The sequence below is a fragment of the Pseudophryne corroboree genome, chromosome 4 (assembly GCF_028390025.1).
Source record: "Pseudophryne corroboree isolate aPseCor3 chromosome 4, aPseCor3.hap2, whole genome shotgun sequence".
NCBI classification, from domain to species: Eukaryota; Metazoa; Chordata; class Amphibia; order Anura; family Myobatrachidae; genus Pseudophryne; species Pseudophryne corroboree.
This window is the reverse complement of record NC_086447.1, coordinates 772,219,267-772,232,197: the sequence shown is the minus strand read 5'-3', so window position 1 is coordinate 772,232,197 and position 12,931 is coordinate 772,219,267. Positions and strand designations below refer to the sequence as shown.

General features: G+C 49.5%; 1 protein-coding gene across 2 annotated transcripts in view; it reads right to left on the bottom strand.

Moving 5' to 3' along the window:
- LPGAT1 (lysophosphatidylglycerol acyltransferase 1) overlaps positions 1-12,633 on the bottom strand; it is a 301,292-nt gene extending 288,659 nt beyond the window's left edge. Inside the window, exon 1 of one of the 2 annotated variants that reach the window (XM_063918251.1) lies at positions 12,261-12,633. The gene's annotated coding sequence lies outside the window, so the exon portion shown is untranslated. The remainder of the gene's footprint in view (positions 1-12,260) is intronic. The other variant, XM_063918252.1, reaches the window with a different exon arrangement.
- Between the last annotated feature and the right edge of the window lie 298 nt (positions 12,634-12,931).

The following is a 12,931-nucleotide window of genomic DNA, read 5'->3' as shown; positions in this document are numbered from 1 at the left end:
CCGGGTACCAAGTCCTTCTTGGCCAATCCGGAACCACTAGTATCGTTCTTACGCCTCTTTGCCGTATAATTCTCAATACTTTTGGTATGAGAGGCAGAGGAGGAAACACATACACCGACTGGTACACCCAAGGCGTTACCAGCGCGTCCACAGCTATTGCCTGCGGATCTCTTGACCTGGCGCAATACCTGTCCAGTTTTTTGTTGAGGCGAGACGCCATCATGTCCACCATTGGTCTTTCCCAACGGGTTACCAGCATGTGGAAGACTTCTGGATGAAGTCCCCACTCTCCCGGGTGAAGGTCGTGTCTGCTGAGGAAGTCTGCTTCCCAGTTGTCCACTCCCGGGATGAACACTGCTGACAGTGCTATCACATGATTCTCTGCCCAGCGAAGAATCCTTGCAGCTTCTGCCATTGCACTCCTGCTTCTTGTGCCGCCCTGTCTGTTCACATGGGCGACTGCCGTGATGTTGTCCGACTGGATCAACACCGGTTTTCCCTGAAGCAGAGGTTCTGCCTGGCTTAGAGCATTGTAGATTGCTCTTAGTTCCAGAATGTTTATGTGAAGAGACGTTTCCAGGCTCGTCCACACTCCCTGGAAGTTTCTTCCTTGTGTGACTGCTCCCCAGCCTCTCAGGCTGGCGTCCGTGGTCACCAGGATCCAATCCTGTATGCCGAATCTGCGGCCCTCCAATAGATGAGCACTCTGCAACCACCACAGAAGAGATACCCTTGTCCTTGGAGACAGGGTTATCCGCTGGTGCATCTGAAGATGCGACCCTGACCATTTGTCCAACAGATCCCTCTGGAAAATTCTTGCGTGGAATCTGCCGAATGGAATTGCTTCGTAAGAAGCCACCATTTTTCCCAGGACTCTTGTGCATTGATGTACAGACACCTTTCCTGGTTTTAGGAGGTTCCTGACAAGCTCGGATAACTCCTTGGCTTTTTCCTCCGGGAGAAAAACCTTTTTCTGAACCGTGTCCAGAATCATCCCTAGGAACAGCAGACGAGTTGTTGGCATTAACTGGGATTTTGGAATATTCAGAATCCACCCGTGCTGTTTTAGCACTTCTTGAGACAGTGCTAATCCCATCTCTAGCTGTTCTCTGGACCTTGCCCTTATCAGGAGATCGTCCAAGTATGGGATAATTAATACGCCTTTTCTTCGAAGAAGAATCATCATCTCGGCCATTACCTTTGTAAAGACCCGAGGTGCCGTGGACAATCCGAACGGCAGCGTCTGAAACTGATAGTGACAGTTTTGTACGACGAACCTGAGGTACCCCTGGTGTGAGGGGTAAATTGGAACGTGGAGGTACGCATCCTTGATGTCCAAGGATACCATAAAGTCCCCTTCTTCCAGGTTCGCTATCACTGCTCTGAGTGACTCCATCTTGAACTTGAACTTCTTTATGTACAGGTTCAAGGACTTCAGATTTAGAATAGGTCTTACCGAGCCATCCGGCTTCGGTACCACAAATAGAGTGGAATAATACCCCTTTCCTTGTTGTAGAAGAGGTACCTTGACTATCACCTGCTGAGAGTACAGCTTGTGAATGGCTTCCAAGACCGTCTCCCTTTCGGAGGGGGACGTTGGTAAAGCAGACTTCAGGAAACGGCGAGGTGGATCTGTCTCTAGTTCCAACCTGTATCCCTGAGATATTATCTGCAGGATCCAGGGATCTACCTGCGAGTGAGCCCACTGCGCGCTGAAATTCTTGAGACGACCGCCCACCGCCCCCGAGTCCGCTTGAGAAGCCCCAGCGTCATGCTGAGGCTTTTGTAGAAGCGGGGGAGGGCTTCTGTTCCTGGGAAGGAGCTGCCTGTTGCTGTCTCTTCCCCCTTCCTCTGCCTCGTGGCAGATATGAATATCCCTTTGCTCTCTTGTTTTTAAAGGAACGAAAGGGCTGCGGTTGAAAAGTCGGTGTCTTTTTCTGTTGGGGAGTAACTTGAGGTAAAAAGGTGGATTTCCCGGCTGTAGCTGTGGCCACCAAATCTGATAGACCGACTCCAAATAACTCCTCCCCTTTATACGGCAAAACTTCCATATGCCGTTTTGAGTCCGCATCGCCTGACCACTGTCGCGTCCATAAACTTCTTCTGGCCGAAATGGACATAGCACTTACCCGTGATGCCAGTGTGCAGATATCCCTCTGTGCATCACGCATATAAAGAAATGCATCCTTTATTTGCTCTAAAGACAGTAAAACATTGTCCCTATCCAGGGTATCAATATTTTCAATCAGGGACTCTGACCAAGCTACTCCAGCACTGCACATCCAGGCTGTCGCTATAGCTGGTCGTAGTATAACACCTGTATGTGTGTATATACTTTTTTGGATATTTTCCATCCTCCTATCTGCTGGATCTTTAAGTGCGGCCGTCTCAGGAGAGGGTAACGCCACTTGTTTAGATAAGCGTGTGAGCGCCTTGTCCACCCTAGGAGGTGTTTCCCAGCGCGCCCTAACCTCTGGCGGGAAAGGGTATAAAGCCAATAACTTCTTTGAAATTAGCATCTTTTTATCGGGGGCAACCCACGCTTCATCACACACCTCATTTAGTTCTTCTGATTCAGGAAAAACTATAGGTAGTTTTTTCACACCCCACATAATACCCTGTTTAGTGGTACCTGTAGTATCAGCTAAATGTAACGCCTCCTTCATTGCCAAAATCATATAACGTGTGGCCCTACTGGAAAATACGGTTGATTCGTCACCGTCGCCACTGGAATCAGTGCCTGTGTCAGGGTCCGTGTCGACCGACTGAGGCAAAGGGCGTTTTACAGCCCCTGACGGTGTTTGAGGCGCCTGGACAGGCACTAATTGATTGTCCGGCCGTCTCATGTCGTCAAACGACTGCTTTAGCGTGTTGACACTATCCCGTAATTCCAAAAATAAAGGCATCCATTCTGGTGTCGACCCCCTAGGAGGTGACATCCCCATATTTGGCAATTGCTCCGCCTCCACACCAATATCGTCCTCATACATGTCGACACACACGTACCGACACACAGCAGACACACAGGGAATGCTCTTAACGAAGACAGGACCCCACTAGCCCTTTGGGGAGACAGAGGGAGAGTTTGCCAGCACACACCAAAGCGCTATATATGACAGGGATAGCCTTATAATAAGTGCTCCCTGTATAGCTGCTTTTATAATATAATTTTTGCCACTATTTTGCCCCCCCTCTCTTGTTTTACCCTGTTTCTGTAGTGCAGTGCAGGGGAGAGACCTGGGAGCCGTCCTGACCAGCGGAGCTGTGTAAGGAAAATGGCGCTGTGTGCTGAGGAGATAGGCCCCGCCCCTTTTTCGGCGGGCTCGTCTCCCGCTCTTTAGTGGATTCTGGCAGGGGTTAAATATCTCCATATAGCCCCCGGAGGCTATATGTGAGGTATTTTTTAGCCAAATAGGTTTTCATTTGCCTCCCAGGGCGCTCCCCTCCCAGCGCCCTGCACCCTCAGTGACTGCCGTGTGAAGTGTGTTGAGAGGAAAATGGCGCACAGCTGCAGTGCTGTGCGCTACCTTTAGAAGACTGAGGAGTCTTCTGCCGCCGATTCTGGACCTCTTCTTGTTTCAGCATCTGCAAGGGGGCCGGCGGCGAGGCTCCGGTGACCATCCAGGCTGTACCTGTGATCGTCCCTCTGGAGCTGATGTCCAGTAGCCAAGAAGCCAATCCATCCTGCACGCAGGTGAGTTCACTTCTTCTCCCCTAAGTCCCTCGTTGCAGTGATCCTGTTGCCAGCAGGACTCACTGTAAAATAAAAAACCTAAGCTAAACTTTTCTAAGCAGCTCTTTAGGAGAGCCACCTAGATTGCACCCTTCTCGGCCGGGCACAAAAATCTAACTGAGGCTTGGAGGGGGGTCATAGGGGGAGGAGCCAGTGCACACCACCTGATCGGAAAGCTTTACTTTTTGTGCCCTGTCTCCTGCGGAGCCGCTATTCCCCATGGTCCTTTCAGGAACCCCAGCATCCACTAGGACGATAGAGAAACACTGGTGGAGAGTGTAGCTGGTGTGCAAGAGAACAGGAGGGCCCTACTTATTGGAGCTTACATAGGAGTGGGGGACAAACGGATGGCACACGTAGTGTGTAGTGCAAAAGAGCTAAAAGGGAGTTATTCAGCTTCAGCAGCAGGTCTGCTAATATTGCAGAACTGCTACAAATCACATGCCGAGAGCTGCCCAGCGCAGGGCAAGGCTGCCTAGCATGTGAAGCGCCGCCCATTGCTGCATTCACATTTGAAATGCGATCGCATAGCAGAAATTTAGAAACATCAGGAATAGCAGTTACCCCCCTGCATACGCAGCCAGGCCATGACATCTGCGTTTCCCGCACCACTCCCCACCAACGCTACATCACTGCTCCCGAACGTCTGCCAGCTGTCAATATGTGATCGCATCATGCCGGGGTATTGTGAAAGTCTGCGCAATGCTGCCGCAGTGCATGCGCAGTCGTCAGATAAATCAGCCCATCTGCATTTTAGCAATTTTGCCACTGAAGCTGGAACCCCCTAAGAGCAGAAAGCAGAAGTGGGAAACATGGAGGATGCAAGAGACTGCGGTAAAGTTTAAGTGGTGGGCTGGTATGTTTTTATCACCAAGTGGGTTTCAAGCTATGCAGACTGGTGTATAGTCTGTAGAACATCTGAGAATGTTCCAGTGGTGGATATACAGGCGTAATATGTAGTGTCCTGAGGAGAGCAAAGGTTTTGTCATTGGCCAACCGGAGAGAGCATGTAAAGCAGAGGTTCCCAAACTCTGTCCTCAAGGCACCCCAACAGTGCAGGTTTTAAAGTTATCCATGGCTCAGCACACATGATTAAATCAAATTGACCGAGGTACTTAAGTCATCTGTGGCAACGCATGGATGTACTTAAAAACCTGGGCCATTAGGTTGCCTTGAGGTACACATTTGGGGGGTAATTCAGATCTGATCGTAGATGTGCTAAATTTAGCACATCTACGATCATTTACTCTGACATGTGGGGGGACGCCCAGCACAGGGTTGGTCCACTCCGCATGTCAGGCCCTACCCCCTTCAACCCGCACAGGTGCAAAAGCACCTGGCATGTAGCTCCCTGCCAGCATAGCGGCCTGCCAGCGTGCAGGAGCTACCCGCCACGTCCTGTGTCGCAGCGGTTGCATGTGACATCACGCAGCTGTCGCGGGCCGCCCCCCAAATGGTCAGGACATGACTGCGTTGTCCGGACCGCACGCAGCCAACGGCGTCCTAACATCGTCAGCATGCCCCTTCCCACCCCGCGACCGCCTCTGCCTGTCAATCAGGCAGAGGCGATCGCAGCCCAGAGATGCTTTTAGCATCTCACTGGGCTCCCGGGTGCACGAGCGCACTCCACAAAAAAAATTCAGACTGCAATTGCTACCACTACAGCGATCCAGTCTGAATTAGGCTCTTGGAAACCTCTGATCTAGATAGGGGAGGCTGGAGATGTAGGGAGCAGTGGAATTAGAGAGGGCCTTGTAAGTGGGGGTGAGGAGTTTTCTGCACACACATTTTACAGGTTGGGTTAGAAATGTCAGCGGTAGGGATGCCGGCGATCTGACCATGGTATTGAGACAGTGAGAATCCTGAAAGGGGGAAGGCAAGTATACTTATCTTCCCCCGATGGCCCCCTAACCCTATCTTCCCGCTACCTAAACCTAACCCTCCCCGGTGGTACCTAAACTCCCTTCCTGCACCTAAACCTAATTAACCCCCCTCCCCACAGTTTACCCTCTCCGGCGGCCCTGCAGTGTCTCATTCGGGATCCCAGGTGTCGGGACGTCGGCATCAGTATTTCGACTGCCGGATCCCCATTATGAAACTATTAGATAGGAGTGGGATACAGTCTTGTATGCAGGGTGTTTTATCTAATGGAATCCCATCCAATGGTACACATTACTGCAAACTATTTTTTTTCTCCGTATAATTTGTTTTTTTTTTCCCATTATTAGAAGTGATTTCAGAAACAGGAAGAAATCTGTGAAAATTACACAATTAAATAAGCATCTGACGACTTTTCCAGACTATGGAAATACCTATAGGAGGAATTCAATTGTTTTTGGCCACCCATAAGTAATTGGCACCTGACAGGCAATATTCACTAGTTATGCCAATGGGTGCGAATGTCGCGTCACCCATTATTTCTGTTCACACACTCAAGAGGTGGCGAGTAGAAATCTACCCAAAGTATGGCTTTTGTGTGCCCAAGCGCAGCGTGCCCAGCACTTTGCAGGGTTTAGCATTGTCTAAAACCTGTGCATTTGGGTGGTACAAGTAATGGGCACCCACGGCAATCGTGCCTATCAGCAAAACAATTGAATGTTAGGCGCCCCAAAAACAATTTAGTTCTCCCCTATAAATCGTTTATCAACTTGTAACTTTAGATGAGCGCTGACACATTTTTTATAGGAATAAAAAAAAAAAATAAGATTTTACTTACCGGTAAATCTATTTCTCGTAGTCCGTAGAGGATGCTGGGGACTCCGTAAGGACCATGGGGGATAGACGGGCTCCGCAGGAGATGGGGCACTTTAACAAAGAATTTAGTTCCTGGTGTGCACTGGCTCCTCCCTCTATGCCCCTCCTCCAGACCTCAGTTAGAGAAACTGTGCCCAGAGGAGATGGACAGTACGAGGAAAGGATTTTGCTAATCCAAGGGCAAGATTCATACCAGCCACACCAATCACACCGTATAACTTGTGATAACTACCCAGTTAACAGTATGAAAACATACCATCAGTTCAAGACCGATGCAACTATAACATAACCCTTATTGAAGCAATAACTATATACAAGTATTGCAGAAGAAGTCCGCCCTTGGGACGGGCGCCCAGCATCCTCTACAGACTACGAGAAATAGATTTACTGGTAAGTAAAATCTTATTTTCTCTAACATCCTAGAGGATGCTGGGGACTCCTTAAGGGACAGCTGTAGTGCCGAGACCCCCGGGCAGCCGCCCAAGAAGAGCCCACCTTCCTAGTGGAAAGGGCCTTGACCGATTTTGGTAACGGCAAACCAGCCGTAGAATGCGCTTGCTGAATCGTGTTACAAATCCAGCGAGCAATAGTTTGCTTTGAAGCAGGGGCACCAATCTTGATGGATGCATACAGGACAAACAGCGCTTAAGTTTTCCTGACTCTAGCCGTTCTGGCTACGTAAATTTTCAAAGCCCTGACCACATCAAGTAACTCGGAATCCTCCAAGTCACGTGTAGCCACAGGCACCACAATAGGTTGGTTCATATGAAAAGATGAAACCACTTTTGGCAGAAATTGCGAACGGGTCCGCAATTCTGCTCTATCCATATGGAAAACCAAATAGGGGCTTTTATGTGACAAAGCCGCTAATTCAGACACTCGCCTAGCCGAAGCCAAGGCTAATAACATGACCACCTTCCACGTGAGATATTTCAACTCCACCGTTTTTAAGTGGTTCAAACCAGTGTGACTTTAGGAAACTTAACACCACGTGAAGATCCCAAGGTGCCACCGGAGGCACAAAAGGAGGTTGAATATGCAGCACTCCCTTTACAAAAGTCTGAACTTCTGGGAGAGAAGCCAATTCTTTTTGAAAGAAAATGGATAGGGCCGAAATCTGGACCTTAATGGAACCTAATTTAAAGCCCAAATTCACTCCAGTTTGTAGGAAGTGAAGGAAACGACCTAGATGGAATTCTTCCGTAGGAGCATTCTTGGTCTCACACCAAGAAACATATTTTCGCCATATACGGTGATAATGTTTTGCTGTTACTTCCTTCCTAGCCTTTATCAGCGTAGGGATAACCTCAACCGGAATGCCTTTTTCTGCTAGGATCCGGCGTTCAACCGCCATGCCGTCAAACGCAGCCGCGGTAAGTCTTGGAACAGACAGGGTCCCTGTTGCAACAGGTCCTGTCTTAGAGGAAGAGGCCACGGATCTTCTGTGAGCAGTTCCTGCAGATCTGCATACCAGGTCCGTCTTGGCCAATCTGGAACAATGAGGATTGTTCTCACTCCTTTTCTTCTTACTATCCTCAACACCTTTGGTATGAGAGGAAGAGGAGGAAATACATAGACTGACCGGAACACCCACGGTGTCACTAGGGCGTCTACCGCTACTGCCTAAGGGTCTCTTGACCTGGCGCAATACCTCTGTAGCTTTTTGTTGAGGCGGGACGCCATCATGTCTATCTGTGGCAGTTCCCACCGACTCACAATCTGTGCGAATACTTCTGGATGAAGTCCCCACTCTCCCGGGTGTAGGTCGTGTCTGCTGAGGAAGTCTGCTTCCCAGTTGTCCACTCCCGGAATGAACACTGCCGACAGTGTGCTTACATGATTCTCCACCCAGCGAAGAATTCTGGTGGCTTCCGCCATTGCCACTCTGCTCCTTGTGCCGCCTTGGCGGTTTACATAAGCCACTGCGGTGATGTTGTCTGACTGGATCAGAACTGGTCGGTCGCGAAGTAAGGTCTCCGCTTGACGTAGGGCGTTGTATATGGCCCTTAGCTCCAGGATGTTGATGTGAAGACAAGTCTCTTGACTTGACCAAAGACCCTGGAAATTTCTTCCCTGTGTGACTGCTCCCCAACCTCGGAGGCTTGCGTCCGTGGTCACCAGGATCCAGTCCTGAATGCCGAATCTGTGACCCTCGAGAAGGTGAGCACTCTGCAGCCACCACAGTAGTGACACCCTGGCCCTGGGGGACAGAGTGATCAACCGATGCATCTGAAGAGGTGACCCGGACCACTTGTCCAGTAGGTCCCATTGGAAAGTCCTCGCATGGAACCTGCCGAAGGGAATGGCCTCGTATGACGCCACCATCTTTCCCAGGACTCGAGTGCAATGATGCACTGACACCTGTTTTGGTTTCAATAGGTTCTTAACCAGAGTCATGAGTTCCTGGGCCTTCTCAATCGGGAGATAAACCCTCTTCTGGTCCGTGTCCAGAATCATGCCCAAGAAGGGCAGACGAGTCGTAGGAACCAACTGCGACTTTGGAATATTGAGAATCCAGCCGTGTTGCTGTAACACTTTCAGTGAAAGAGATACGCTGTTCAGCAACTGCTCTCTTGATCTCGCTTTTATGAGGAGATCGTCCAAGTACGGGATAATTGTGACACCTTGCTTCCGCAGGAGCACCATCATTTCCGCCAATACCTTGGTGAAAATCCTCGGGGCCGTTGAGAGACCAAACGGCAACGTCTGAAATTGGTAATGACAATCCTGTACCGCATATCTTAGGTGGCCTGATGAGGTGGATAAATGGGGACATGAAGGTACGCATCCTTTATGTCCAGTGACACCATAAAATTTCCCCCTTCCAGGCTTGCGATGACCGCTCTTAGCGATTCCACCTCGGACTTTCTTGCTTCTTTGTGAACGAAAGGACTGCATTTGATAATGCGGTGCTCTCTTAGGCTGTGAGGGAACATAAGGCAAAAAATTTGACTTTACAGCTGTAGCGACCAGGTCCGAGAGACCTTCCCCGAACAATTCCTCACCCTTGTAAGGTAAAACCTCCATATGCCTTTTTGAGTCGGCATCACCTGTCCATTGCCAAGTCCACAGGACCCTTCTGGCAGAAATCGACATAACGTTTATTCTAGAACCCAGTAGACTAATGTCTCTTTGACCATCTCTCATATATAGGACAGCGTCTTTTATATGCCCCAGGGTCAATAATACAGTATCCTTATCTAGGGTATCCAATTCCTCAGATAAGGTATCCTTCCATGCCGCTACAGCACTACACACCCAGGCCGACGCAATTGCCGGTCTTAGTAATGTGTATAAATGGACTTCAGGGTAACCTCCTGTTAGCGATCAGCAGCATCTTTGAGGGTAGCCGTATCCTGGGACGGCAGGGCTACCTTTTTGGATAAGCGTGTTAAAGCTTTGTCCACCCTAGGGGAGGATTCCCATTGTAACCTATCCGTTGGCGGTAAAGGATACGCCATAAGAATCCGTTTGGAAATCTGCAGTTTTTTATCTGGAGATTCCCAAGCTTTTTCACATAACTCATTCAGTTCGTGTGAGGGTGGAAAAGTTATGTCAGGGACAGGGGTTTCCTCTGTGATGTGCAAAACATCCTTTACTGCTATAATCATATATCGAAGGGATTTAGCCAATTTTGGCTGTAACTTTGCATCATCGTAATCGACACTGGTGTCAGAATCCATGTCGGTATCTGTGTCAACAATTTGGGATAGTGGGCGCTTATGAGACCCTGACGGTCCCTGCGACATAGGGTCAGGCATGGGTTGAGACCCTGACTGCCCCAATGCATCAGCCTTGTCAAATCTTTTATTCAAGGAATAAACATTATCATTTAAAACCTTCCACATATCCATCCAATCAGGTGTCGGCGCCGTCGGCGGAGACACCACATTAATTTGCTCCCGCTCCTCTCCCACATAGCCTTCCTCATCAGACATGTCGACACAAGCATACCGACACACCACACACACAGGGAATGTCCTTTCTGAAGACAGTTCCCCCACCAGGCCCTTTGAAGAGACAGAGAGAGTATGCCAGCACACACCCCAGCGCTATAATATCCCAGGAATAACACAGTAACTTAATGTTAACCAGGTAGCTGCTGTATGTTATAGTTTTTGCGCCTAATTATGTGCCCCCCCTCTCTTTTCAACCCTCTTCTACCGTGTATCAGCAGGGGAGAGCCCGGGGAGCTTCCTCTCAGCGGTGCTGTGGAGAAAAAATGGCGCTGGTGAGTGCTGAGGGAGAAGCTCCGCCCCCTCGGCGGCGGGCTTCTGTCCCGCTTAAACAGTAATTTTAGCGGGGGCTCATACATATATACAGTGCCCAGCTGTATATATGTGTTCTTTTTGCCAATATGAGATCCCAAATGCTGCCCAGGGCGCCCCCCCCTGCGCCCTGCACCCTTACAGTGACCGGAGTATGTGAGGTGTGTGGAGCAATGGCGCACAGCTGCAGTGCTGTGCGTTACCTCTAGTGAAGATCATGAAGTCTTCTGCCGCCTGTGATGTCTTCTTTTCTTCTCATACTCACCCGGCTTCTGTCTTCCGGCTCTGCGAAGGGGACGGCGGCGCGGCTCTAGGACGGACGGCGAGGGTGAGATCCTGCGTACCAATCCCTCTGGAGCTAATGGTGTCCAGTAGCCTAAGAAGCAGGACCTAGCTTCAGAGAGTAGGGCTGCTTCTCTCCCCTCAGTCCCTCGATGCAGGGAGTCTGTTGCCAGCAGAGCTCCCTGGAAAAAAAAAAACCTAACAAAATACTTTCTATCAGTAAACTCAGGAGAGCTCACTGAAAAGCACCCAGCTCCTCTGGGCACAGTATCAAACTGAGGTCTGGAGGAGGGGCATAGAGGGAGGAGCCAGTGCACACCAGGAAGTAAATTCTTTCTTAAAGTGCCCATGTCTCCTGCGGAGCCCGTCTATCCCCCATGGTCCTTACGGAGTCCCCAGCATCCTCTAGGACGTTAGAGAAATAATGTATACATATTACATAGCTTGTAGAATTCCATCAGTCCTGTATATGTAGATATTACAGATTGCTTATAGAGACATCACATGTATGCACATATAGTTAATACAGATATAGAAATATTAGATGGAGAAGACAGTCCCACATATGTACACTATAGATATTAGAATTATTTGGAATGATAGTCCTTTATGCATAAATATTAAATAGATTATAGATTAGATAGAGAAGGTAGTGCTGTATATATAGAGAATTCATGGGGGGGGGAATAAACAGTCCTGTATATATAGGTACTACATACATAGGGATATCAGTCCTGTAATTACATAGATTATAGCATTATTAGCTAGGTGTGAGTCTTGCATATATAGCAAATACATAGATTATAAACTAAAACTGTCATGTCTATATGGCTATTACATATAGAATTATTATAAAGGTATGACACAGCTCTGTATAGAAATAACAGTTTGTATGGTGTCCATATATGAGAGATTATAATCAGATATAGTATATATAGATATCACATAGAATACAATGAGAAGGTGAGGTCAGTGAGACACTATAGATGAGGTAGAGATGACACAGCCAGACAGACACATATGACACAAGCATGTACACAGGATGCACACACATAACACGTGATGCACATTATCACACAGACAGACGGACTGACTGATGGACACGGGACCATCCATACTGCGCCTGCGCACAGCCCGATGCAAGTAACGGCTCTGAACAGCCCCGCCTCGGCCCTCACCGCCCATCCCTAGCCGGCCCAGAGCATCCCCCGTCCTTGGCTCACCTGCGGGGCCCCCGGTGTGTGACCGTGTCGGTTGGAGGAGCTGGCGGTAGGAGAGCCGTCCTCCTCCACCTCCTCCTCCCAGCAGCACTGCTGACTGACTGAGATCCCCCCACAGCGCTATTCGCACTACCACAGGCCGGCCTGCCGATTGGAGGAAGCGGCCGGGGGATCGGCCAATCGTCACCGTTCCGTACTCCCCGCCTCTGGTGTCACAGGGGAGAAGGGCGGGGCAATGGCGGTGGCGGCCGGCCGGAGAGGCTGGTGTGGGAGTGGTGCTGACCGGGGCCCGGTACCACAGGTGGGATGTGTGTGGTCCGGTCACTCGGGGCAGAGTCACCGTTATTTACATTTATAGGAAACACAGCCGGGGGCTCCGGCACGGAGACATACTGTAAGTGACAGGGGCTGAGATTCAGTGAGTGGGATGATCATTGGTGCCGAGATCCAGTGGGTGCTGGAAGCTTTCACTGCATATTGCTGGGATCTAGTGGGTGCTGGAAGCTTTCATTGCATATTGCTGGGATCTAGTGGGTGCTGGAAGCTTTCATTGCATATTGCTGGGATCTGGTGGGTGCTTAGGACAGACAGTGATCTTGGAGTATCAGCTGTTTACTATGGAATGGGATCTCAGTGGAGAAAGTGGGTAAAGTTGGTGTAAAGAAGGAAGGATC